This window comes from Typopeltis vanoorti, chromosome 5, assembly GCF_054136105.1.
Source record: "Typopeltis vanoorti isolate ZY-2024b chromosome 5, IOZ_Tvanoo_1.0, whole genome shotgun sequence".
Lineage (NCBI taxonomy): Eukaryota > Metazoa > Arthropoda > Arachnida > Uropygi > Thelyphonidae > Typopeltis > Typopeltis vanoorti.
Window position 1 is genome coordinate 31,740,056 of NC_143553.1, and position 25,747 is coordinate 31,765,802.

General features: G+C 35.7%; 1 protein-coding gene across 2 annotated transcripts in view; it reads right to left on the bottom strand.

Annotated features, from left to right (window-relative positions):
* LOC150106291 (uncharacterized) overlaps positions 1-16,404 on the bottom strand; it is a 224,772-nt gene extending 208,368 nt beyond the window's left edge. The window contains exon 1 of one of the 2 annotated variants that reach the window (XM_090392309.1): positions 16,270-16,404. The gene's annotated coding sequence lies outside the window, so the exon portion shown is untranslated. Of the gene's footprint in view, positions 1-16,111; positions 16,205-16,269 lie in introns of those variants that run through there. The other variant, XM_090392311.1, reaches the window with a different exon arrangement.
* Between the last annotated feature and the right edge of the window lie 9,343 nt (positions 16,405-25,747).

A 25,747-nucleotide genomic window follows, 5' to 3' on the forward strand; every position in this document is an offset into this window, starting at 1 on the left:
AAAAACAAGTTTTATGTTTGTTAAATTAGCCGCTACAGGATGGGCAGGACAGTTGTCTATCAATAACAAAATTTTCCGGTTTTCACTGCGAAGATTTTTATCCCACTTGCGAATTTAATTTTCGAAAATTGAAGATATCATTCAGGCCTTCTTATTCGCTGTATAATCAACGGGAAGTTTCTTTATGTTTTTAAAGCATCTAGGCTTTGCCGATTTTCCAATTACAAGAAGCTTTATTTTATCGCTACCAATCATGTTCACACAAACTAAAACTGTGAGTCTATTTTTGATAAGTTTTCTGCCAATGCACTTTTCGTTTTTAAATTTAAAAGTTTTATCGGGCGTTAAATTATAAAAAACCCTGCTTCGTCTGCATTATAAATGTTGCTGTATCCATACCTTCGTTTGATGTCCGGCCATACATTCTTGATCCAGTCAGAAACAACGTTTTTGTCAATGGACAACGCCTCGCCACTTACTTTTGCGTAGACAATATTGTTTCACTTTTATTACACTTTTTAAGTTTTTTACACTTCGATAAATTGTTTTCAAAAGCTTTCAGAGTCAACTCGCGATTCTTCCAAATTGTTGATATTGTAGATGGGGACAAACCATACTTCTTTGCTACTGTCAGATTTGATTGGCCACTTTCCACCTCCCGTATAATTTCTACTTTTTTGGAAACCGATAAAATTTTCCGTTTGACACTTGACATTTTTCCACAACCAGAAAATACATACATACGAAATGTCAGTAAAGGAACGATTAATGTGTATTATTTGTTCGTTATTCCCATGAAACGAATTCATAATAAACATGAAATACATGCATTAAATCAAATGTAATTCAAATATACCTTCAAAATTATTCGTTATAAACGTGAATTCGTTGTAACCGTGATTGTTATAACAGAGTTCTACTGTATATGAATACCGAAAGAATAGACAGTTCAAGCTACCCAAAAAAATTACTCCAATACTACCCAGTTGGAGGAATACAGAAGTCACGGACAAGATGGAAAGACACCAGAATAGGCCAGTGGGCCTAAATCCCTGAAAGGATGATGATGTATGGGCTACAGTTATCTAAAAATAATAGTTGTAACAGAAATATTCAAAAAGTATGGAAGAAGGTGAGTTGCTGCAGGGCAACCATGCTATAACAGAGCTCTATAATAGAACTAAAATGCAAGATTCAGGTGATAGCACAGATATGCTCTATGGTTTGCTTTAGCAATTTACTTACATTTTATGATGAAGTGACAAATAAATGCATTGGATAAAGGAGCTTCACATAGAATACTGTATTTACATAAAGCAAAGACATTTAAAAGATTGCTTCAAATTTCTGTAGTGATTTCAATGTACCAGATAATGAAGATTTGTAAACAGTGATATGTTTAAGAGTGGGTTGGAGGTCTCAATGGGAACCCTAGTGATTCTACTGATGATATGTTGCACTAAGTTAGCCACATGTCAGGGTGGAGATTCATGTGCTTGGTCAAATTAATATCAGATTAAGATAAGCGTTCAACTGGCAGAATCTGCTGAAACCCTTACCTGACATTAGTGAGGCATCTGACTATCACCGTACACATATGGCTATCCTACTGAGGCCATACTCAGAAGATTAGATGCATGGTCTGTTGTCATGCTTCAGGTGTATCTTGGACTGAATGCTTTTAGGTCCTTGATCAGAATCCCATCTAGCCACTGCAACAATACAGTTTGTGCCTCATGTGCTGAAAGGCATCACTAGCCAGAGTTGCTTTTGTACTGTTATGGTGTGATCATTCTGGTGATGAGGCCACTAGAACAGAAGCACTAAGGGAGCCATTGAGACTATGTGGCCACTGCTTTCTATGCCGTGCCATGCAAGCACTATATCATCCACAGATGACCTGGCTATTGGTCTGGGTGATATGCTTAGAAGAGCAGCTACAATCTAGTGAGACCAATCCTCTGACATTTCACTGATAGCCATATGGCACTGATGTTCAGAGTGAGGGAGATAATATATAAAATATCATTGTGATCAGCCAGAATCTTTCAGAATGTTAAGAGGAATGCTATATAAACAGTGATGACTACAGGATATTCTCAGAAGAATCAAAACAGTCTAGGTCAAGATGATGGATAGTTTGATATATAAATCTGGAATTAAAGGGTTAAATGTTTATTTATGACACCAGAAGTATAAGTAATAAGGGAGAGTAGCTTGTAATACTTAGTTGTATAATACTCATGATACTTAGTTGGATCTAAAACAAAGGCATTAGTGACTAAAGACTATTGCACGAAGTTAAAAATGCCAGTATTTGGTAAACAGCAAAAGAGAAAAAGTTTCTGCAAATTTTTCCATGGCACATATCCAGAGGCAAATGATGTAGGCTAAGAGATCTGTAGTAGAATCTAGAATGATAGAACCGATAGTATTGGGCCTCCAAGTGGCAAAAAAGTCGATTGTCAAAAATCACTCTTTTGAGGACGAGATGAAGACAAAACTATGTTTTGTTTTGTTTTTTATGGGGTAAATATAGGCTTCTCTCAAGAGATCAGAGGTACTCAATGCTAGACCATGCCCTATTTCATATAATATATATCTGTTATATTATCTGTAGGCTGGTTCCTACTCTTCTTTCTTTCCTTCTTGCTTCTCCCCCCCCCTAATATTTCCTATTTTACTTTTCTCCATCTCTTGCACTTTGTTTAACCTTACTTAGTAGGCTAAACAAACACAGAAGAAGGGAATGGCAAACCACTTCTGCATATATTTTGTCAAGAAAATCATATGGAAGAGGCTTAAGTTATTGTGATATGGTGCTGGAAGACGGAACACCCAGGTCGGACAGCACTGAAATGGCTACTGGGGAAGAGCAGAGAGGATAATATATGAATGAAGTTAACAAGAATGATGAAGCTGGATCAAAGTCTTCTGGAACTTCAACTTCTGACAGAGTTAATATCAGAAGAAGGCACCTCCACCTTTATTGACTTACATAAAACAGGAACATGGAAACTGTAACTGGTGAAGAAAGAAATTAGAAGAATCGAGTTAAAATGTTAAGAATCAGTGAACTGAGATGGACAGGAATGGGTCACTTTGATACCGATGATTTCATGATTATTACTCTGGACATGAAACCTTCGAAGAAATGGAGTAGCATTCACAGTTAGAAGGGAATACAGAAAATACTTTTTGTCTTACAGCCCATTGTCTGATAGAACAAGATAGAACAATTCTAATCAGAATAAAGGCATACCCAGTGAATGTTACACTCATAAAAGTATATGCACCCACTACAGGTTCAATTAAAGATGAGGTAGAGAATTTTACAGCAGTTTGCAGCAAGTAGTATACAGTACTGAAAAAACAGATTTGATATTAGGTGACTGGAATGCAAAAGTGGATGAAAAGGAAGAATAAGGCATCACTGGAAATTTTGGTTTAGGACCGAGGAATGAAGCAGGAGAAAGGATGCTCGAGTTTTGTGTTAAAAACAGTAGCTTTATTGCAAACACTTGCTTCCAATAACATAAAAGAGGACTGCACGTGGACTACACCTAACGGAGAATACAAAAATCAGATAGACTATATTGTTGTCAAAAGAAGCTGGAGGAGTGCTATCCAAGCAGCAAAAACACTATCTGGTGCAAACTGTGATCATGAATTATTGATAGCTGAAGTTTTAAGGGCTAATAATAGTATCAGATTTCATTTAGATACTATAAATGAAGCATTTAAAGTAGAAGTTGGAAAGAAATTAAAAAATTTGGAGAAGACAGGAAGAGAATTAGAAGAACTATGGGAAGAAACAAAATATACAGTCATAGAAGCAGCAAAGAAGACTTAATAAATCAACAAGAAAGAAAGATTGTAAATGGTTGTCAGAAGAAGATATTCTAATAGCAGAGGAAAGAAGAAAATGAAACTTCAGAAAAAAAAGAAAGGGTTAGACAACTGAATGCAGATTTCTAAAGACAGGCTAGGAAAAATAAGGAAAAACATCTAAAAATGTACAAGGAAACTGAAGTAAACAATATTATGTAGAACAAAAAATGTTTAGAAAAATAAATGATGTTACAGGGAAGTTTATCCCTAGATTAGGAGTTATCAAAAGTAATTCTGGTAAATGTCTGATGGAAGAAGAAGTAGTGAAAAAAAGATGGAAAGAATGTGTAAAGGATTTGTACAACAAAGATTAAAATATTGAGGAGACTTTGAAAGGAGAGAATTTGTTGAGGAACCCATTATAATGAAAAGTGAAGTGATATCTAAAATGGAAAACAGCTGCCAAAATGAAAAGATCTTGGAGTTGATGATGTGTCTGTGATTGAGAGCAGCAGGGTATGAAGTAGTGAATATACTGATAAGAAAATATACTGGCCTAGAAATTGGAAAATACCATTATTCATCCCAATTCCAAAAAAAAAAAAAAAAAAAAAAACATTTAGACATTATGAGAATTATAGAACCATCGCATTAATTTCACATGCAAATAAAATTATGCTGAAAGTGATCAAAGGTTGAAGCCATATGTTAATAAAGAAATGCACAAGAACAGGCAGTCTTTAGAAGAGGGAGAGGAATAAGAGACCAAATATCAATCATGAGATGAATTATGGAAAGAACAAGGCAATTTCAGAAGGAAGTATTCTTCTATTTTATTGATTATAAGAAAGCTTTTGATTGTGTGGATCACAACGGACTGTGGATTGTAATGAGATCAATGAGAATACCTGAACATCTAATTCTCTTGATAAGAAAGTTGTATGACACCCAAGATGCTTTAGTAAAAACAGTCTTTGGAGAGACAGTGTTCAAGTGGAAAAAGGGGAGTGGCAGGGTTGTATACTGTCGCACTACCTTTTTTTTAATATTTATAGTAAATATGCTATGAGAATGGATTATTTAGACAAATATCCAGCTGGAATTAAGATTAGTGGTAGAAAAATAAATAATTTAAGATATGCAGATGATACAAGTCTCATAGCAGAAATTAAGGAAGATCTGGAGCAGTTGATTCTATTGGTTAAGATGGAAAGTAACAAAGCCATACTTAATTTAAACATCAGCAAAATAAGTGATGGCTTCTGGCAATTTAAACGAATTTATAATAGAGTGAGATAAAATAGAAATTGTTGAAAGTTATGATTTACTGGGGTCCAGAATCAGAAATGATGGTAAATGTGAATATTAAATTAAAAGAATAGTCATGGAGGGAAAAAAAAAAAAGCAATGCTAAATCAGACAAAAATTATGAGAGGTGTGAGTAAGGCCATGAAAGTTAGAATTGTCCAAGCAATGTTATTTCCAGTAGTCATGTATAAATGTGAAAGCTGGATTAAGAAGAAAGGTAAAAAGCAAATTGATTCATTTGAATTATGGGTGTGAAGGAGACTATTAAGAATCTCATGGACTGCAAGAATGATCAATAAGAAGGTTTTAGAGAATATAAAGACAGAAAGCTCCTTGGAGGCAATGATTGCTAAACAAAAGCTGATGTACTTTGGACATGTTATGCAAGCTGATTAATCAATGGGAAAAGGCAGTTATGTTGGAGAAGATTGAGGGAATGAGAAAAAGAAGACCACAAAAGAGTTGGATGGACAACATAAAAGAACTTACCAACTTGAATTTACAATTACTGAAAGAAAGGACAAAAGGCCAAGTGGGATGGAAAACCTTTGTTCACAAGTCTGCCAACGACAGCTCTCGCTTATGTGGTCGGACTTTATCACAAGATGACTAATTGGATTATGGGAGAAAAGTAGCTAAGCAGATCAAAGTAAATTCTAAAGTTTTTTTCATTATGTAGCAAGTATAAGAGGAAGGATGACTATAATCAGTGCTGTTATTAGGAAAGATCACCAAGAGTTGAAATTGACTGAATGGCACATAACAACAACACAAATATAGGTTTGTTTCTATGTAGTGGAATAGATCTTCTTTTCAGCATTTTAGTTCTAGACACTCCTGAGGTCTGCTGCTCGGACAATTTTCTTCCACTTATTTCTATTTTTGGCATCCCTCCTTTCCACTCCAACTTCTTCCATATCGCTTTTGATGTTTTCTCACCATCTTTTCCTTGATCTTCCTTTTCTTCTCTTACCCTTCACTTCCATTGTTGTGACTCTGAATTGGGGGGGGGGTCTACCGGTCTTCTCCATACGTGGCTGGCCCACCTCAATCTACTTTCTCACTAATTTTTCTCTTTTCTGTGGAATAGATGCTGAATGAATATAAAATAGTGTAGAGGACAATATAGGACACGTCAGTTCCAGAGAGCTACTTTTGAGCACAACTGAGGAGAACCCACTAGGACCAGATTTTTTGATATCTTGGTTATTTAAAGTTATTTTGATGTCTTTCAGACCAAAGAAAGCACATGGTGACAATTATTGGTAGTATGTTAAATGTATACTCTCTTATCACACCATGTGCTTTATTTGGTCTGAAAGACATCAGAATAATCTTATTTATGATACCAAATCATAAAGGTCATATGTTTATCTGAACAGGCATTCATTCTTTCTCTAGGGACAAAATATTGTATTCAATCATGGTATAAAATAACTGTTTATTCCTCTGATAGACCTATATTTCACCTAGACAAAGAGCTGTATTGAAAAGAACAGTCTGGTGTTCTTGCATCTTTTATGGAGCAGTACTAAGTAAGATCACTTTCATTTACAGTTTACATATCTTATGCCCAGCAGTGGTCTTCTGTCATCTGTAGAAGATACCTTTTGTAGGTGGGTAGAATTTGCATAAAAAAGAATAGGAAATGATGACAATGGTGATGACACCACTCCCCCCCCTCCCCACATGACACATCTAAACATCTGCATCCCCTCTAATACTTCTAGTTTCCCTGATTTTTCACTTCCAACCTCTGAGCATACTCTCTCCAGATGTATAACTTCAAAACCATTCAGATTTCAAAAAAAAAAAACATTCATTAACCTATGACTGATATCTCTAATACTGTTTGTTCCCTTCTCCAAACCACCTTTCAAGAGTATATAAACATACTATACCCAGTATTCCTTTCAATGAAAGGAATGGCAGCAAAGTAGTTCTGCAAGCTTGTCACTAGATAGGACCAAATCTGACAGTAACAAATCAGGAAACTTCCTGATTAGCTAATGAATATGTCTGCTGCCACTAATTCTGCAGATTAAATTAAAGAGTAGTGGTCCTAATGCAGAACTCTGAGGTTTTCCACTAGTCACCCTCATTCTTTTAGATTCCACACTACCATATACTACTCTCTCATCCATCTATCAGTAACCCCCCACCCACCATTCATGCTACCAACTTCATATCCATTCCCATCTGCTCCAACTTTTGTAATAGTTTTCCATGTAATATTCTGTCAGATGCCTCTCAAAGTCCAGAAGTATCATGATGTAGCATTTCCCTTATCTAATTCTGCTATCACTCTATTATAAAATTAGTAAATTACTAAGGCAAGACATACTTTTACAAAACAATAAAGCCAAACCACACAGCATCATATTATTATCCACCAACTGCAGGATTTTACCTTTAACCACCACTCCTGAGATATCAATTGGTCTGTAATTTGCTACTTGTGTTGAAGCAACCTTTATGTAGTGGAACCATCTTATTCTCTTTCCCCTCCCTCAGAACTGAACATCATCAGAGGAACTACCAATTCTCTTGCACATAGCACATGGGCCAACATGCAATCCAGTCCCACTGATGTATTCACATTGATATTTTTCAATATGGTGAGCACCTCCTGTTTACCTACCTCAATTCTAACATGAGTTTCTGTCACATCAACAACTGTAAAATCCCCCCCCCCCCAGATGACACATCTATACAAAGTGATCACTCGGCAACTAAACTACCACTTTCGGGACTTTCCTAATAACAGCACTGATCCTTCTTACTTGCTACATAATGAAAAAACTTTAGAATTTACTTTGATCTGCTTAGCTTTTCTTCCATAATCTAATTAGTCATCTTCGTTGGCAGACAGCCAAGAAGAGTCAATTCATGTTGAAGGGGAGAAAGGAATAAGATGATGTACGAATTGGTCACCAACACGCAAAATCACGTGCTTTATACGTAAAATTTTCCAACTGTTATACAAGCAAAATAGTTACTGCTTTAAAACTACAATGATCATAAAAGAGAAGTTAATTTTCTGATGTGTAATAATAAACACTCATCCCACAATACGGATTGATTACCCTATTATCGGAATGATCTTTTGACATGCACAGAAGTGTCGAAGGAGCTCGTATCTGTGGGCGTACTATAGTGACAGCCATCTTGGTAAGATGGCTATCAATTTTTTCTTTATATTAACTTCACAATGTTTTCTTTTGTTACAGTTCTTGTTTTATCCTTCTGACTGGATATGCAGTCTGGTACTACTACTCTCACATAACCTGTGACCACCTTCCATGAAAGACTGACATTCTTTCCTTGTAGCTTCTCAAGCAATGCCACAGTTCCAAGATGGCTCTAAGTTTGTCAAAACTGCCAGCTTAATAGTTCAACATAAACCCTTTCTTGACAGAGAATTCCACATGTATCCCTGGTTATGGATACATCTTTTAATGTTATTACCAGATCCAGTACTCTGAAACTCCAGTCACCTCCATGACATGCTGTTTCAGATAATGAGTTCTAGCAACAAACGCATAAATTCCACTTCCGTCTTGCCAATGCTCTCTTTCCTCCCTCCAGTCTACGCTCCCATAATTGATATCAGCCTTCACGTATAGTGCTAATCAACTGATGCATGGCATCCACATCTTACTGTGGACCCCCCCCCCTCTATAGCAACCAGCAACATATTCTGTGATATTGGTGTCTGTCTCACATTAGATAGCCTCAAATAAACTATTGCCCCAGACACTTAAAACCCTCTTTCTAATTTTATTGGTTAAAGTTGTTCAGCTATCATCAGCAATATCCCCCCCGCCATCTCCAGTCATATTCCTTGTATCATCCCTGAAAATACAATACCCTTTATATTTTATCCTTGTAACTATCATTTTCTGTCAACGAGGCCTCATTGATGCCTATAATTTTTTGTCATGTCAAGCTGACCAATGCCAGAAACTCCTCTCCTTTATTTCTAATACTTCTTACATTCATGCAATTACATTTCAACATCACCTCGTACCCACAGTTACTCTTGAATAATGTCATTAACAAACCATTTAGATTTAAAACCTGAGAACTGCATTCAGCATGTTTATTCATTTCTGTATATACTCTGTTTTGACGTGGCTAAACTCATACTTGACTGCATCCCCTTTTTTAGTTTCCCTGATATTTCACTTCCAACCTCTGAGCACACACTCTCTCTCTCTCCAGATGTATAACTTCAAAACCATTTAAATGGGGTCCATCAAGCATATATACAAATTCTTTCGTCCATTAAATTCACCCCTATACATCTAAAACCTCACACCATTTCTTCTGCACAATCTTCTCATTGACTCATTCGCAGTCCTCCTCAATTTTGCCCTATCATACCAAGATAGCAATCTCACAATCTGTACTTTCTCACTCTTCTTTTTTGCTTCTATTAGCAACTCTTTCATATCTTCTCTCTCTCAATGCATATTTCTCACTTTTCAAATCATTCATGCAAGCAAAAACATTCAATAATTTCACTTTTCTCCTCTGCAAACTAAAAGCTTCACTAATGTCCTTGATCTTCAAGCCTAGGAAACATGCTTTCTTCACTTTCTCATTAAGTGCACCTCTTATTGAATTTGCATATAATATCTTCTCCTTACTCCCAGTTACTTGCACTTTCATATTTTCCCCATTCACTTTTTCTTTCATTCTCCCTCCTAATGTGCCATACCACACAATAATAATTTCTCCAGTCTCACTAGCTCAATGAAAAATGCTGCATAGTGCTATTTGACTTCTTACTGTCACTTCATAATCCACATTACCCTCAGGCACTTCTTTCGTGAGTTTCTTAATAAGATGAAAAAGTAAAGAGAGGAGGAAGGAATAATTAAGAAAATGGGGCTTTTTTTAGAATGTGTTTCACTGGTAATGTGTGTGTATCCAATTCTTAAAAAATATGACCTAATTCAATGTCTTCTAGTTTATGATGACATTTGTAACATAGTAACAATAATTAGAAACATTGGCTTCTGCCAATCACTCACTCACTCACACACACAACAATATGCGTAAAAAGGTTCATCGTACATGTTGTTTAATTTTGACGGTATATATCAGAACACAGAATTATAAGTAAATAATTATTTATTGACTTATTGCTGATATTTCACTGGCGTTATAACCAGCATCTCCAGAGCACAAAAACACAGTTTGTCACAGTACATGAGACTACAACATGGTGTAACAAAGGGACTAGTTAAAATTGTAGCAACAACACACAAAGTTCTAATAAAGTCCAAATTAGGTGCCCTAATTAGTCCTAACTAATTAAGGGCACCTAATTAGGATTTTAGTCTGTGTTGTTGTTGTTGCTACAATTTTGTTAAACTAATCCCTTTGTTACATCATGTTGTTGTAGTCTCGCGTACTGTGACAAACTGTGTTTTTGTGCTCTGAAGATGCTGGTTATAACACCAGCAAAATATCAGCAATAAGTCAATAAATAATTATTTACTTATAATTCTGTGTTCTGATATATACTGTCAAAATTAAACAACAGGCAACAATACTCAATGAAATATGTGGCAATGACTCGAAAGTCTTATCTAGGTAGTGCATCGTTTATGGGCATTTGCAGGATGCCTAGAGTGTAAACTGGAACCTCTGATAATTTATGTTCCCCAAATTTTGCAAAATTTTGTTAGAAGAACTATTACAAATAGAAGGAACTGCTATGGGTTCTCTCCCCTCACTTGCTAATTTTTACATACCAAATTTTGAAAAATGAGCTATAGACTCAGCCTCCTCCCCCCTCAAACCTTTTATCTGGCTAAGATATGTAGAAGTTCTCTATTTGGCCTCATGGCCCAGACATATTAGACTCCTTCCTCTGTCACCTCAATAGTCTGCATCCAAGAATCCAATTTATGATGGAGAAGGAAAATAACAATAGTTTAACTTTCCTAAACATCTTAGTGACATGCCTTCCAAATGGTAACTTCTCCTTCACTGTATACAGAAATCCCATTCACACAGGTAGATACATTCACAACCCCCCCCCCCCATTCAACATTATTATTATTATTACGTGACACCTCCAGGGAGTCCACCTACTCTACAACTCTCCATCTCCACCGCATCCATCAACTGCCCACTACCATGACTAGTATTTTCACAATCAAACATCCATGCCCACAGAGGGATTCTACCCCACAGCCTTTTGGCTGGAGAACAGATATGCTGACCACTCGGCCAACATAATTAAAAAAAAATTCTCCCCTAATCCTCAACCATTCAGTAGGATTTCAAAAATGTCATCACCATCCCCTATGTCCAAGATATATTTGAAAAAATAGTAGCCAGGTCTTTAAAAAAACTACAACTTCTACACAGCTTTTAAGTCCCACTGAAAACTTGCTATCTTTACCCATTTCTTTTTTTTTTACAATACAACATTTATTATTTTTGTCATGTATACATAATATCTGAAAATATTCAATTCAAATATTACTATCATATTTTCTGTTGGTTTTTATATTTATTTTTCGCTGATTATTTTGTTAAAGACAAAAATATTTTCCATATGAGAAATGAGAAAATACATTATCAGATAGTTTTCATAGTTTATAAAAATGTTTAAAAAACTCAGTTTTTACAATTTTTTTTTGTGTGTATAACCAAGGGCCATAGCCATACTGGTTACTAGAAAATTAAATTAGCTCGATACAGTCACAGCAAAATCCAGTGAATGTATCTATGAAGGCTCACATAATATGGTATATAATTGCTAATATATCATCATCATCAAATTCCTGATATGTATCCTCAAGGAATATACAAGAAATGATGATACTACATGAAAAACTTACATCATTACTAACATCCTATTATCTACAATTTCCTCCAAATCAATCTATTACCTGTCAAGACTCCAACATTATCAGATCTTATATTTCTACCTTCTAAGGCACTTTTTACTGTATCAATCCATCTATATCTTGGTCTTCCTCTGGGTCTTTTTCCTGCAAACCTGGAAGGGAACACTTGTTTTGCTAATCTTTCCTTTTCTATTTCTATTCTGTTTAAGTGACCATACTACCTGAGATTAGCTCTGCTAACACATTCCTGGATGTTAGCAATGTTAAGTTCTTTCCCAATATCCTCGTTTTTAATATGATATTGCCACTGATGCCATCCGTTCACGCCTCTGCTCTTTCTCAGGATTCTTTGATCAAGTGTTTTATTTCTAACCCAGTTCTCAGATCCATAAGTTAAAATTGGTTTGAACAGTCTTGTATACAGCTAATTTAGTGTTTTGACTAATTTCTCTCTTATTCCATATAAATTTATAGTCAACTTCCTACCATACCAGCTTTATTGATTCTGTTGTCTCTATCCATATTTAATTTACCATCTTCACTAAAAATCATGCCTAAATAACTGAAATGTTTTACTTGTTGTATAGGTTCTCCATTCACAATGCAGTTGATATTTTCAATCCTTATGCCTATTTTCACTGTCCTTGTCTTGTTATTGTAGAACTGCTCAGACAAAAAAGGGAAGAATGAAAGCAAATAATATGGGGAACTATTGATTAATAAAACATTAAGAAAGATATTTTTATTCAAAGTAAAAACACTGCTGACTATATAGAATATAAGAAACTACGGGCTGAATTCAGAAAGCTTTCCAGAAGTATACACAGAGAAGATTGGAGTAAATTATGTTAAATCATTAGAGCAGGATATCACTGGACCACAAAGAGTAGGTTTTAAAATTTTCAGGCAATTACAAACAGCAGAAAACGACCAATTAAGAAATAATCTAATTTCCAAAGCGGATTGGATAAAACACTATAAAACATTGTGGAATGAAAAACAAGAAATACAAAACAATGACAAAACTCACAAAATTGAAGATATCAATACACAGGAAAGTACAGAAGAAATAGCAATGGAAGAATTAGAAAAAGATTTAAAAATTCAAGAAATAGAAAAAGCCCAGGCCTGGATGAATATGTGTTGAGCTCTTTAAATATGCAGACAATAGCTTAAAAGAAAACCTACTTGAACTTCAATAATATCTAGAAATATTAAACATCCCACCAAAAGAATGGGAAACTGGAGCAGTAATAAATATTCACAAAAAAGGTCCCGAGGACAAATGTGGAAATTAAGGCATTACTCTCTTAATAACAGCATCTAAACTATATGCAAACATCTTAAAGAACAGCTATTACTAAAATTTTACAATTCGACGTTTCGACCTTTATGTTAAGGTCATCTTCTGGAGCGTACAAATATACACAGGAAACAAGCTATACCACAATCATACTAGTTCGTTAAAGACAATTGTTGGCCTGACCTCTGGTGGAAAAAAAAAAAAAAAAAAAAATTATACATCAGCGCTAAAGTCCTATTATTTGTGTTGTCTACTATATACATATATTAACATTATATTAACATCAACTAAAGTTTTTATTCAAACACGGTAGTTGTCTCCATAATTTCCAAAAATGCATTCGGATCACCGTGCAAGCCTAAAAGAAAGGATCTTAAAGAACAGACTAATTAAATATACAGAAAATTATTTAGAAGAACAGTGTGGTTTTTAGAAGAGGGAGAGGATGCACAGATGCTCTTTCACAATGCAACAGATCATAGAAAAAGAAAACAATTTTATCTGCCCACTTTTCTTCTATTTATTGACTACAAAAAGGTGTATGATAACTTGAACAGAAATCTACTCTGGAAAACATTACAAGATGATAAAATACCTCCTCAATTAATTAATGCAATAAACAGTCTATACAGAGAAACAACAATTTGCAGATGGAACATTATCAGAACCTATAACTTTAAATAAAGGAGTAAGACAAAGTTGCAGCTCATCCCCAATCCTATTCAACATTTATATAAACAGAATCCTAAAAGAATGGAAAACAAATGTCAAAGATGGAGTTAAACTAACAAATAATATACAGCTAAATACAATACTTTATACAGATGATCAATTACTAATTTCAAATTCAGAAGATTGCAACTATCTAAATGAAACAGCAAAAAAATTTAAAATGAAAATCTCTGAAACAAAAAATAAAAGCTATGGCAATGTGTGGAAGCACCATTCAAAAAGTCAAAATTATGCTTAACAATAAAATAATAGAACAAGTTAAAGAATTCAAATACTTGGGAAATATAATCTCACAATACAATACTGATTCACAATTGGAAGCAAGACTACAAATTTACAATAGAATGAATGGTATAATTAAAAGAAATTTTGGAAAACAAATGACTAAAGAAACTCAAATTAAGATTACATAACATGATCCCTAAACCATCTCTCAAATTTGGAAGTGAAACTTGGATTCTAAAACAAAGACTAGAAGCAGCACAGATGAAGTTTCTAAGACCTCTCCTGGGACTCACTTGGTTAGATAAAAAGAAAAGCACAGAAATAAGAGAATGATTAGATACAAAAAACATCATACAAGAAATAGAAGAATATCAGCAAAATTGGCTACACCACATAGAAAGGATGAATAACAATAGGATCCCCAAATTAGAATATAAACCTACAGGAAGAAGAGACTGTGGATGTCCAAGATTAAGGTGGAAAGTTCAACTTCATCTGCGGAGCACGAACAGGACAATAAAAGCCTATATCTGAATTGCTCAGAAGATGAGATTCAACAGTATAGAATGATGATCTGTTATTTGTTAAAAATGCAGACTGCAGAAGATAGTTCATTGGCCATTTTATGAATATTAATTCTTGTGCCTGCTTAGCATGATTTCTATTTTATTTTATTTTTTTTTTGTAATTATCTATATGAGAATGAATTATAATACATAGCAATGATAGCAGCACTGCACATGATGAAATTAGAGGATTAGTGTTTAAGCCCACTCAAAGTTCATATGAACAATAAGTTGACAACTTACTGTGGATGGGAGTAGCTAAAAAAATAAACTGACCCCTCTTGAGGGGTCAGTTTATATAAGACCCTTGGGTCTTATATCATACTGTGACCACTATAGAACTGATGCTAGTTGTACATAAGTAACAAACTAATGCTGTTTTCCCCACCAATTGCTGTCAGTAGCACAATGAGGGTGGCCTCACCAAATGTCATGAGCATTTCAGACTTCAGTATCTGAGCATGTTCTTGATAACAAAGTTCTCCTTTTCTATAATATACTGTATATTTCCTGTATAAAGACTGTATATTTTCAATATACAGTTCTATGAACTGTATATTGAAATTTAATGCTTAGTTGAAAACTGATCTAAGTAATATTGCTTCAAGTAAGTTTGTGAATAATGAACAGCTAATCAAATAGAATATGGAACACCTATCTACTCAAAAGATTAAACATGGGACTTATAAAGTCATTATTTTGGGAAATTAATTTGGAATCACTAATAGGTGAAATTTATATTATTATTAAAAAAAATTCTCATCCTGTGGATAGCTTCCCCTAACCCCTAGAATTGGTTAAAAATGTCGAAAAATTTTAAATTAAGCAGTCCATGATATGAAATATGACGCTGAAAATGAACGCGAATAAACCCATCCAAATGAAAGGTACCACAAAATACAGTTTTACATAATTTTCAGTTTCTTACACAACTGAAACACGTGGTTTTTTTCCAAGTATCAGCACTGCGGAAGGTTACCTTGACAAATTCGGATTCAGACAAGGGTTGATATTCGGCGAACAGAGAAACTGACTGACAGCAATAAATCGCCACTGTAACGAAGTTCTCTTGAAATAAGATAGCTCAGTCAACAGAAAAATCTCCTTGTTGATAGCATGCGCTTTTATTAAAATATTACGTGCACGTAAATGGGTAATGTTTCCAGTGTAGTCATTAAATTCCAGTGGTCTCTCATTAAACATCACCGTTATCGCACAATACACGTGGTTGAACCGGCAGGCAAATACAACGAAACAATATGTCAATTACCTACTTTGTTATAATCACAGGATATCAGCCCAGTCTCAAGAATAACCCTTGAAATATCACATGAAATAAAAATGAATAAGAAGCAATTAATCTCGATGACATTACAAATAGGCTTATCATTATCACAAGAAATTCAAAAAGAGTATTGTCTCCAAAACTCACCAAATACTTTCAGAAGAAAAGTATAGAAAATTCTACATGATTTCTAACATATATGCACAGATAACATATAAACAACTTAATATTACACTTCATGTACTACCCATTACTTCTCTATGTTGATTGCATTACTCTCAGCAATCCACGTGGTTGAAAATCGTCAACGTAAGAGTAAAGGGGGAAAGGGTCACGTGTTTGAAGATCAAAATTCCTGGTTCGAATAATTAAAAAATAAATTCGAATAATGCGCATAATCATCTTATAGCGGTTTTAAAAAAAATCAAATAAATAAATGAAAGAGATACTGTTCTTACAATATCTTAGAAATACCGTAATAATAATATTTATAAACGAATTCAGGATGTTAATATTAAAAGCTGTACAGATGAAAAGTAGCGCCTTGATGAAAAGGACACGAAGGATTTTTGGAAGCTATGAATGTGATGTGTAGGAAGTTACATAATTATTATTATTATTATTATTATTTTAACGGTGTCTCCATGGAGTCAAAAGACTCATCGCGGGAGACCCGACATTGACACACTAACCATTATTTACACAATACCTGTCATACCTCTCCTTAAATTCATTCACAGTTAAAGCATTCACAACCAGTTCTGGCAAAGCATTCCACCCATTCACAACCCTCCAAGTAAAAAATCTAGTCCTAACACCCTTGTTAACCACACTCTTACACAATCTCCAGGGATGGCCCCTCGTTCTCTCACATCCTGCATTGGTCTTAAGAATATCATCAGTATCAATCCTGTAAAATCCCTTTAACAATTTAAATACCTCTATCATATCTCCTCTCCTACGTCTATCAGCTAGTTTTTGGAGCCCACAGATCATCAATCTATCCTCATAGGGAACATCCCACAGACCTGCAACAATCTTTGTAACCCGCCTCTGAATCCTCTCTACCACTTCCGTCTCACCAAGAAATCCTGGCGACCAGATCTGTGCACAATAGTCCAAATGCGGCCTTATTAATGCCTTATAGAGTGGAATAATAACTTCCCTATCCCTGCTTGTTAGTGTGTTCCTCAACAACCATGTAATTTGATGTGATGTTTTGGCAATCTTAGCAATATGCCCTTTAAACTTAAGTTCTCTGTCCACAATAACTCCCAAGTCTCTTGTCTCATCAACTTCCTGCAGTTCAGTTCCGTTAATATAGTAAACAGCATGCGATGTCATCCTCCCGAAGTGCATCACCTTATACTTAGCCACGTTGAACTGACAGCCATTTACCTCAGTCCATAGCATCAGCCTATTTAAGTCATCCTGTAAAATATCCACATCATTTGAATTGATTATTGCTCTTCCCAATTTTGCATCATCAGCAAACAAGTGGATATTTCCATTCAAGGTATTTCCAATATCATTGATGTACAAATTAAACAATAGAGGACCAAGAACTGAGCCCTGAGGTACACCACTAGTCACTTGCCTTTTCCTGGACTCAGCTCCTCCGTAAACCACTCTTTGATATCTGTCCGCCAGCCATCCTTTAATCCAAATCACCATCTTCGGATCCAAACCCATTTGCTCTAATTTATGTAACAGAGTTCCATGTGGAATCCTGTCAAAAGCCTTTGCAAAGTCAAGCAGTATCACTGAGTAAGGATTTCCTTTATCCAACTCCACTGTTACTTTATTATAGAACGTAAGCAAATTACTTAGGCAAGACCTACCTTTCACAAAACCATGTTGCCCCTTATAAAGTATCATATTGCTGTCCACCCAGTCCTGAATTCTAATTTTAACTAATTTCTCCAAAATCTTAACCACCACTCCAGATATATAATGCACACCATTTTAAAGATATCCTAAGATAAGATGAAATATGAATGAAGACAAGAACATCATCTCTTAATTGTATTATGGTCATTTGCCCGGTGAGGATTAAGATTATAAAAACAGAGAATAATGTAATTACGGATTGAATTGTGGGTTGTTAATGATTAGAGAAGTGGTTCACTCTTGCGTCGACCTTCCATAAACTTCTCTCAATCCACTCACGAGAATTAAAATACTTAAAGGAAAGCTTTTTCTTCATTTTTTGACTACGGGATCTCTATTTGCTGATAGATCATCGATTTGATCTACGGGATTTCACATTTCGGTTCTAGGACCAGCTTTTCAAACTTTAAGTTTTGATAATTGATAGCCATAGACATGGAAAAACTAATACACGAAACGAGATTTGAGGACGCTTATCGAGAATTTATCCGCTTGGGTGAGGTATGTCCAATTCGCTGTCCAATGCCGTCACATTTTCCAGACGACAGTCTGGAAAATGTGACGGCATTGGACAGCGAAGCTCGAGGCAGTCACCAGATCCTGAGGATGTGGCAATATCCCAAAACAATGTCCACCATATATTGGATACAGCTGACACAGAGGAAGAATTCCAAACCGTTAAAACTGAAAAATATAAAATTTTCCGTTACTAGAGAATCACCCAAAACAGTAGAAATGGAGACTGATATAAATACAAACTCAAAAGAAAGAATAGCCCCATTCATCCTAAGGGATAAAAACCATTGGACATCAGTTGTTACTTCACTCCGAACTCTAGAAATATCATTTACGAAAGCCACTAATGCAGAAGAAGGAATTCGCATCCAGCCAAAAATTTCTACCGATTACAGACAACTAACAAAATTTCTGGATAATTACAACCTACCCTACCACACGTTTCCACTCAATAGTGAAAGGAACTTTAAAATTGTGCTCAGAGGGGTAACAGAGTCCATTACAACAGATAAAGTACAAGCAGATCTCCAAAACAAAGGCTTCATACCTACAAAAGTCAACCGTATGCATAGAGCTGATAAAAACCCCATATCCTCTATTATTGGTAGAGATCATCAAAGACTAGAAACATATATACGACCTTCAAACTACTTGTGATTTAGTCATAAAGACTGAATCGCTAAAACATAAACAAACAACGACGCAATGTCATCGCTGTCAAAAGTTTGGCCACGCACAATGTTGCTGCAAAGCAGACTACCGATGTGTTAAATGTGGTGGCAAACACGCAACAAATGAATGCCAAAAACTCGCACACAACCAGAAAAGTGTGCAAATTGCAGAGGTCCACACCCCGCAAACTATAGGGGCTGCATAGCATTTTCTCAAAACCAAAAGACACAACTCCAAACCAGCAAACCTACAGCAAACCTGCAACAACGAGCATCCTCTCATCAAACCACAGTCTCCGCAACGGACGGAAGGACATATGCTAAAGTAACAAGACCCACTTAACTAAAAGATCCAAAGCTATAACCAAACTAGTCACAACAAACCTACCCTACAGAACATAACAAGCCACATATGAGAAATGTTTGCTGAACTCCGACACACCAAACCAACCCAACTCAAGAAGCCAAGGATATCATCTTAAGACATACACAATCACTGCTTGTTGAAATCCTTAATGGATAAGGCTAATAGAAAACCTAAATCATTACAGATTGTCAGCTGGAACGCAAACGGATTATCCAGCAAGCTACAGGAACTACAGGAGTTTGCAGCAGAAACCCAAGCAGACATCATCCTTATAACTGAATCACACCTTCGTCCCAGTGACAAGGTCAGAATCAACAATAATAGCACTCACAGTACAGACAGATCCTATGGAGGTTGGGGGGGGGGACCGCCATTTTTGTCAAAAGAAACATAAAGAATAATACAATAGCCAATCTCCAAACAGAACACATGGAAACCACAGGAATAGAAATATATATGGAAAAAACAAGCAGTATTAGGATATTCGCAGACTACAACCCCCCCCCCCCCCCAAATAAAAAACTCCTACATTCAGATCTGGATGAAATATTAAACGCAAATAGAGCAGTAATCGTAGCTGGCGACTTTAATGCCAAACATTCCACATGAAACAGCAGAAACTCAAATATCAACGGCAGACTACTGAAATCATATACCACTACAAGAAACATGCCAATAATAGGACTCACAGAACCCACACACATGGAGCAACCGGCCGTCCGGATGTACTTGATATAGCAATACTAAAATAAATTGCGCACAGCTATCAAATACAAGCAGTTGACGACTTAAGTTCTGATCACAACCCCATCATATTGAACTAGGGGCTATACAAGATCTAAGGGAAAACGCCACCTCCTAATTATACCAATATAGATATAAACTTCATAAGAAAAATCCACACACATGTGCGTAAAATTACTCAAAAGGCCTCATTCTAATCCAACAACAAATCCGTGTCACCAACAGAAATATCTGAGATCATAAGAAAAAACTAAACAATAATAAGGCTCCAGGTTCGGATGGAATAACAAACAAGGCGCTCAAGTTGCTTCCCCGTAAAGGGGTTATGCATCTGGTAGTCATCACTAATGCCATCCTTCGGCTAAATTATTTTCCAGAGCGATGGAAGATTCATGACATCTTCCTAATTCCAAAAACTAGGAAAAATAGACAATTTCGTCAGAATTATAGACCGATCAGCTCTCTATCATGTGTAGGCAAGATAGCCGACGCGTTATACTCACAGGGATTCAAGAGGCAACAGATATCAACCACGTCATACAAGACGAGCAATTTGGCTTTAGGAAATATCATTCCACAACGCTTCAAATTTACACAGTTGTTGAATACATCACACAAGGGTTCGAATGGCACCAACATTCTGGCGCAGTCTTCCTTGGCTTAACACAAGCATTAGTTAGAATATGGCATTATCGTCTAATTTTTAAACTACATCAAGGAGGAATCCCATTACCACTAGTTCTACTTATTAAACCATATCTGAATAACAGAAAATTTAAAATAATACTCAAAGGTAGCAGATCCACTGAGAGGTGAGTCACGGCTGAAGTCCCTCGAGGCTCTCTGCTGTCTTCCCTACTCTTCTGCATATACATGGCAGATCTTCCCGAGTTGTTTCCATCCAACACCGCTCTCTATGCCGATGACACAGTTATCATAGCCAGATCCCTCCGTCCACATCTAGCCTCAAACACGTTACAGAGATCAATCCATGAATTAGAGAATTGGTACAAAAAATGGCGTATCGCAATCAACCCAGGTAAAAGCTCTGCAGTACTTTCCACCAGACGTAAAGCAGAACCGAACACAAGCATACAAATGTTTGGAAAAGCATCTCTTCCAAGCTAGGAGTAAATCTGGATAAACGCCTAAATTTCAAGACCTACATAAATAGTGTCTGCACTAAAGCAAGTCAGACTATTGCACAGATATATCCACTTTTGAATAGGAATAGCTTCATAAACATAACAAAATTTTCCTCTACAATTCAGTCATAAGACCTCAGATAACTTACGCCTCACCAACTTGGGAACACAAGTCGAAACAGAACATCCACAGATTACAGACGATCTAGAACAAATGCCTAAGAATGGTATTTAATATCCCTTAGTTCATAAGAAGCCTCCAGTTACACCAAGAAGCGAACCTTCCAGATATCAAGACCTACATGACAGGTATTGCAGAAAAATTCTTCATAATCACAAATAATCACCCGAATCAACTAATTCGACAGGCAGCGGGCTACAAACCCTCAGATCGTTTCAAATATAGAATACCGAAATCTTCCCTCGCAAGAGAAAGCTAATACCGCTTACAATGCTCACAATGAGCGGGTAAATTACCCACAATAATCCCCTTATACACAAGCTAAAATTAGATGAAGAGTAAAGGACTCGGTCCGTCTCCCAAAGAACTTCCAGGTTTGTTAACTTGGAATTACTTGGTATCTTGAATATATATATATATATATATATATTATTGAAATTAGGATTTACTCGGGATGTATACATTTATAAAATTAATTTAACTGACTAGAACCCGAGAAAGTATAGCAAAAACCTTTAATAAATCACGACTAGTTTCATCGGTGCTCCGACTTCTTCAGGTAGAAAGAAAAAACATAAGACTTATAAAAATAACAAGGTAAAAAACATGGACTTTCCAGTTTAATAAAAAGAAGTAGAATAGTAACAGTCATATTTGAATAGGTGACCGCGTGCTACCGTTGGCATGAATTGAATGAGTGCGACAGCTAATTTTAGAACGCCAGTACTGGATTACTGCGCTGTGGGAATCAGGCAAATTGTAGCTTAGATTGTAACAATCTAAGAATACCGAAATCTGCCCTCGCAAGAGAAAGCTAATACTAATCAGACAAATTGTAGCTTAGATTGTAACAATCAAAGCTACAATTTGACTGATTCCCATAGCGCAGTAATCCAGTAATGGCGTTCTAAAATTAGCTGTCGCACTCATTCAATTCATGCCAAAAGTTAGATAGGGCTAAATGGCCTCGCCTACTCCCGTATATACGGGAATAAAAAGGCGTTAGCTGATTTTTTTTTTTTTTTTTTCTATTATACTTCTTTTTATTAAGCTGGAAAGTCCATGTTTTTTACCTTGTTATTTTTATAAGTCTTATGTTTTTTCTTTCTACCTGAAGAAGTCGGAGCACCGATGAAACTAGTCGTGATTTATTAAAGGTTTTTGTTATACTTTCTCGAGTTCTAGTCAGTTAAATTAATTATATATATATATATATATATATATATATATATATATATATATATATTGAACTGCCCACTCAGTCTCCAAAAGTTAGATAGGGCTAAATGGCCTCGCCTACTCCCCGTATACGGGAATAAAAAGGCTTCAGCTGATTTTTTTTTATATATATATATATATATAAAACAATATTTCATAAAACAAAATTTCATAAAACAATATATATATATTGTTTTTTGAAAAAATTGAATGACTAGAACCGAGATTTAATTAAAAAGGTTTTAATATAAACACACTACTAGTTTCGGCCTGTAACAGCCTTCTTCAGGTGACATTATAAAAGAAAAAACACTAAACATTGAGGGTTAAAAGACTATGAACAACATAGATAGTCTTTAATTAGCATGAAAACGTTGTAGTTGTATTTGAAGCTGTTCTTTCATTTGTTGCATTGTTGGGAGAGTGCGTGCTTGCTGCATCACGTGAATGCCAGTACATGATTACAGCTGAATGACTATCTGGGAGGTTGTAGCTTAAGTTGTTATTTAGATGAACAGGATTGAAGATGATTTCTCTCGATTCCACAATTTTTCTCTCTATTTCGTCACTACAACGGAAGATGTTTGTAGATTTTTCCCAGCAGACTTTGTGACTTTGGTTATCATCATTAGGATTAGCCGAGAATAGGATATGACTTGATAATGCACTCGCTCGCTGTCTCTTGTAAGTAATGTCTCTCATGTGTTCTTCCATACGCATTTCGACAGATTTGTCTGTCTGCCCAAAATAAGGAATATCGCAGTCACATAATATTTTATATACGCCAGGGTATTTTATATACGCCAGGGTATTATATACGCCAGAGTTGATGATAAAAAGGTTTTGGGTGGCTAATTAAGGAACGGATCTTTGGAAGTGGAGCGAACAAGGTTCTAATATTGTATTTTTTTAGAACTTTTGCTAATTTATGTGAAACAGTACTTATGTAAGGAATAGATATATTGCTTTTGAATCTATTTATTTCTTCTGAGTGATGTCTAGGAGGATTAAGAAGGAATTTGTTAATGATTTTCTTGGAATATCCATTAACTTCGAAAGAAGTTTTCAGATGGTTTATTTCTGTAAGCAGTTCATTTGGATCATCAAGAAGAGAACGGGCTCTATGTCCCAATGTGGAAATTATTCCAAGCTTATTAGGAGGGAAATGATGGGACTGACTGTGCAGATATCTGTTGGTATGTGTGGGCTTTCTATATATCGATATTTTTAGTTTACCAGAAGAGCGAGTCAGTTTGACATCAAGAAAAGGCAAGGAATTATCCGTTTCAAGCTCAGCAGTAAACTTAATACTTTGATGTCGGCTATTGAGATGTTCGAGGAAAACCATAAGGGATTCATGTCCATGGCTCCAAACAATGAAGACATCATCCACATAACATAATGAGATTTGAAAATGGCTCGGTTGCTCTAAATATTCATTCTATACCAAAGTCACATCAATGAATAAATGAGCTAATACCTTTTTGTTCCCGTATATGGGGTAGGCGAGATGCTTTAGCCCTATTGAATTTTTAGAAACTGAGTGGGCAGTTCAATCTCCACTGGTAGGCAATAAGAGATAGCTGGCCCAAGGCTATCACTAGTCAATCGGTAGGCAGTGAGGAAGAAGGCGGATAGCAAGTGTCGCCATCTCGTAGTCCCTAACCCTAACATAATAGTTTTAATGTTTGAAACTAGTGTAGGTTCGACTGCCGAATTTCTTGAGTTTACGGGACGAAAAACCCGAGTTTAAGAGAAAAAAACCCGCTTACCCGTGCCTGAGATCGACTAATTCGAGAAGTGGTCGAAAAAAGGCTTTAGAAATGTTCCTGTAGTCGGCGAGGATTTGAACCTCAAGTCTTTCTTCGTGCGGTCAAGCGTCGTAGAGTGTAAACACCTATTCTACTGAGACATTAATGAATAATAATAAAAATAGTAATAATAGTGATAATAACAACAATAATAATAACTGCAGATTGTTTCATCCTCAGCAAAAGCTAAAGATAAAACAATTTTGCACCATGGAATATCCGGTTGGAACAAAAAGTCAAGAAACTTCGAGTTGATCTGAGCAACTTAAAGAGTTTTCAAGAAGGACGGCTGAAAAATAATAACATCGAAAACAAACTGATTAATACATATAATTTAGCCAACTGCTGAAATTACCGAAGAGCTAAAACAAAGAATTATAGTGACTGCACAGAAAATTAAAAGACGTGAAGCAAAAAAAAAACCCAATATGCACAAAGTACGAAATTTCGATAGAATCAACATCAATTCTTTCAGTCTCTCCAAAGAAATGCAAATGCAAGCAATCATTCACCAGAAAAAGAAGAAACACTCAAATTTTGGAAGTCGATCTGGGATAATCCTGTTGAACGCAATAAATATGCTTCATGGATTAAGGAAATAGAATCAGAAATGAAACAAAAATAAATGCACTACTTCTTTAGTGATAACAAGGTAGAAAATTAAAAAATTGGAGTGCACCTGGCAAAGACGAACTACATTGATTTTGGTTAAAGCATCTGACCAGTCCAGATGACCAAATGGCAGAACAGTTTAATTATTTGTTGCAATAAGGCTCAGTGGAAGATTGGATGATATCTGGGGGCACATTTCTGTTCATGAAAGATAATTAACAGGTAAGTATCGTCCAATAACATGCCTACCAACTAGGCTTAAGCTGTTCACTGCAATGATAGCAAATTCCATAGACCACTACTTATCAGATAATCAGATTTTTACCGATTGAACTAAAAGATAATTTTCAAAAATCTAGAGGAACAAAAGACCAGATCTTATTAAAAAATGATTCTCAGAAATTTAAAAAGAAGAAAAACTAACGTAAACATGGCATGAATAGACTATAAGAAATCATTCGACTCTCTCC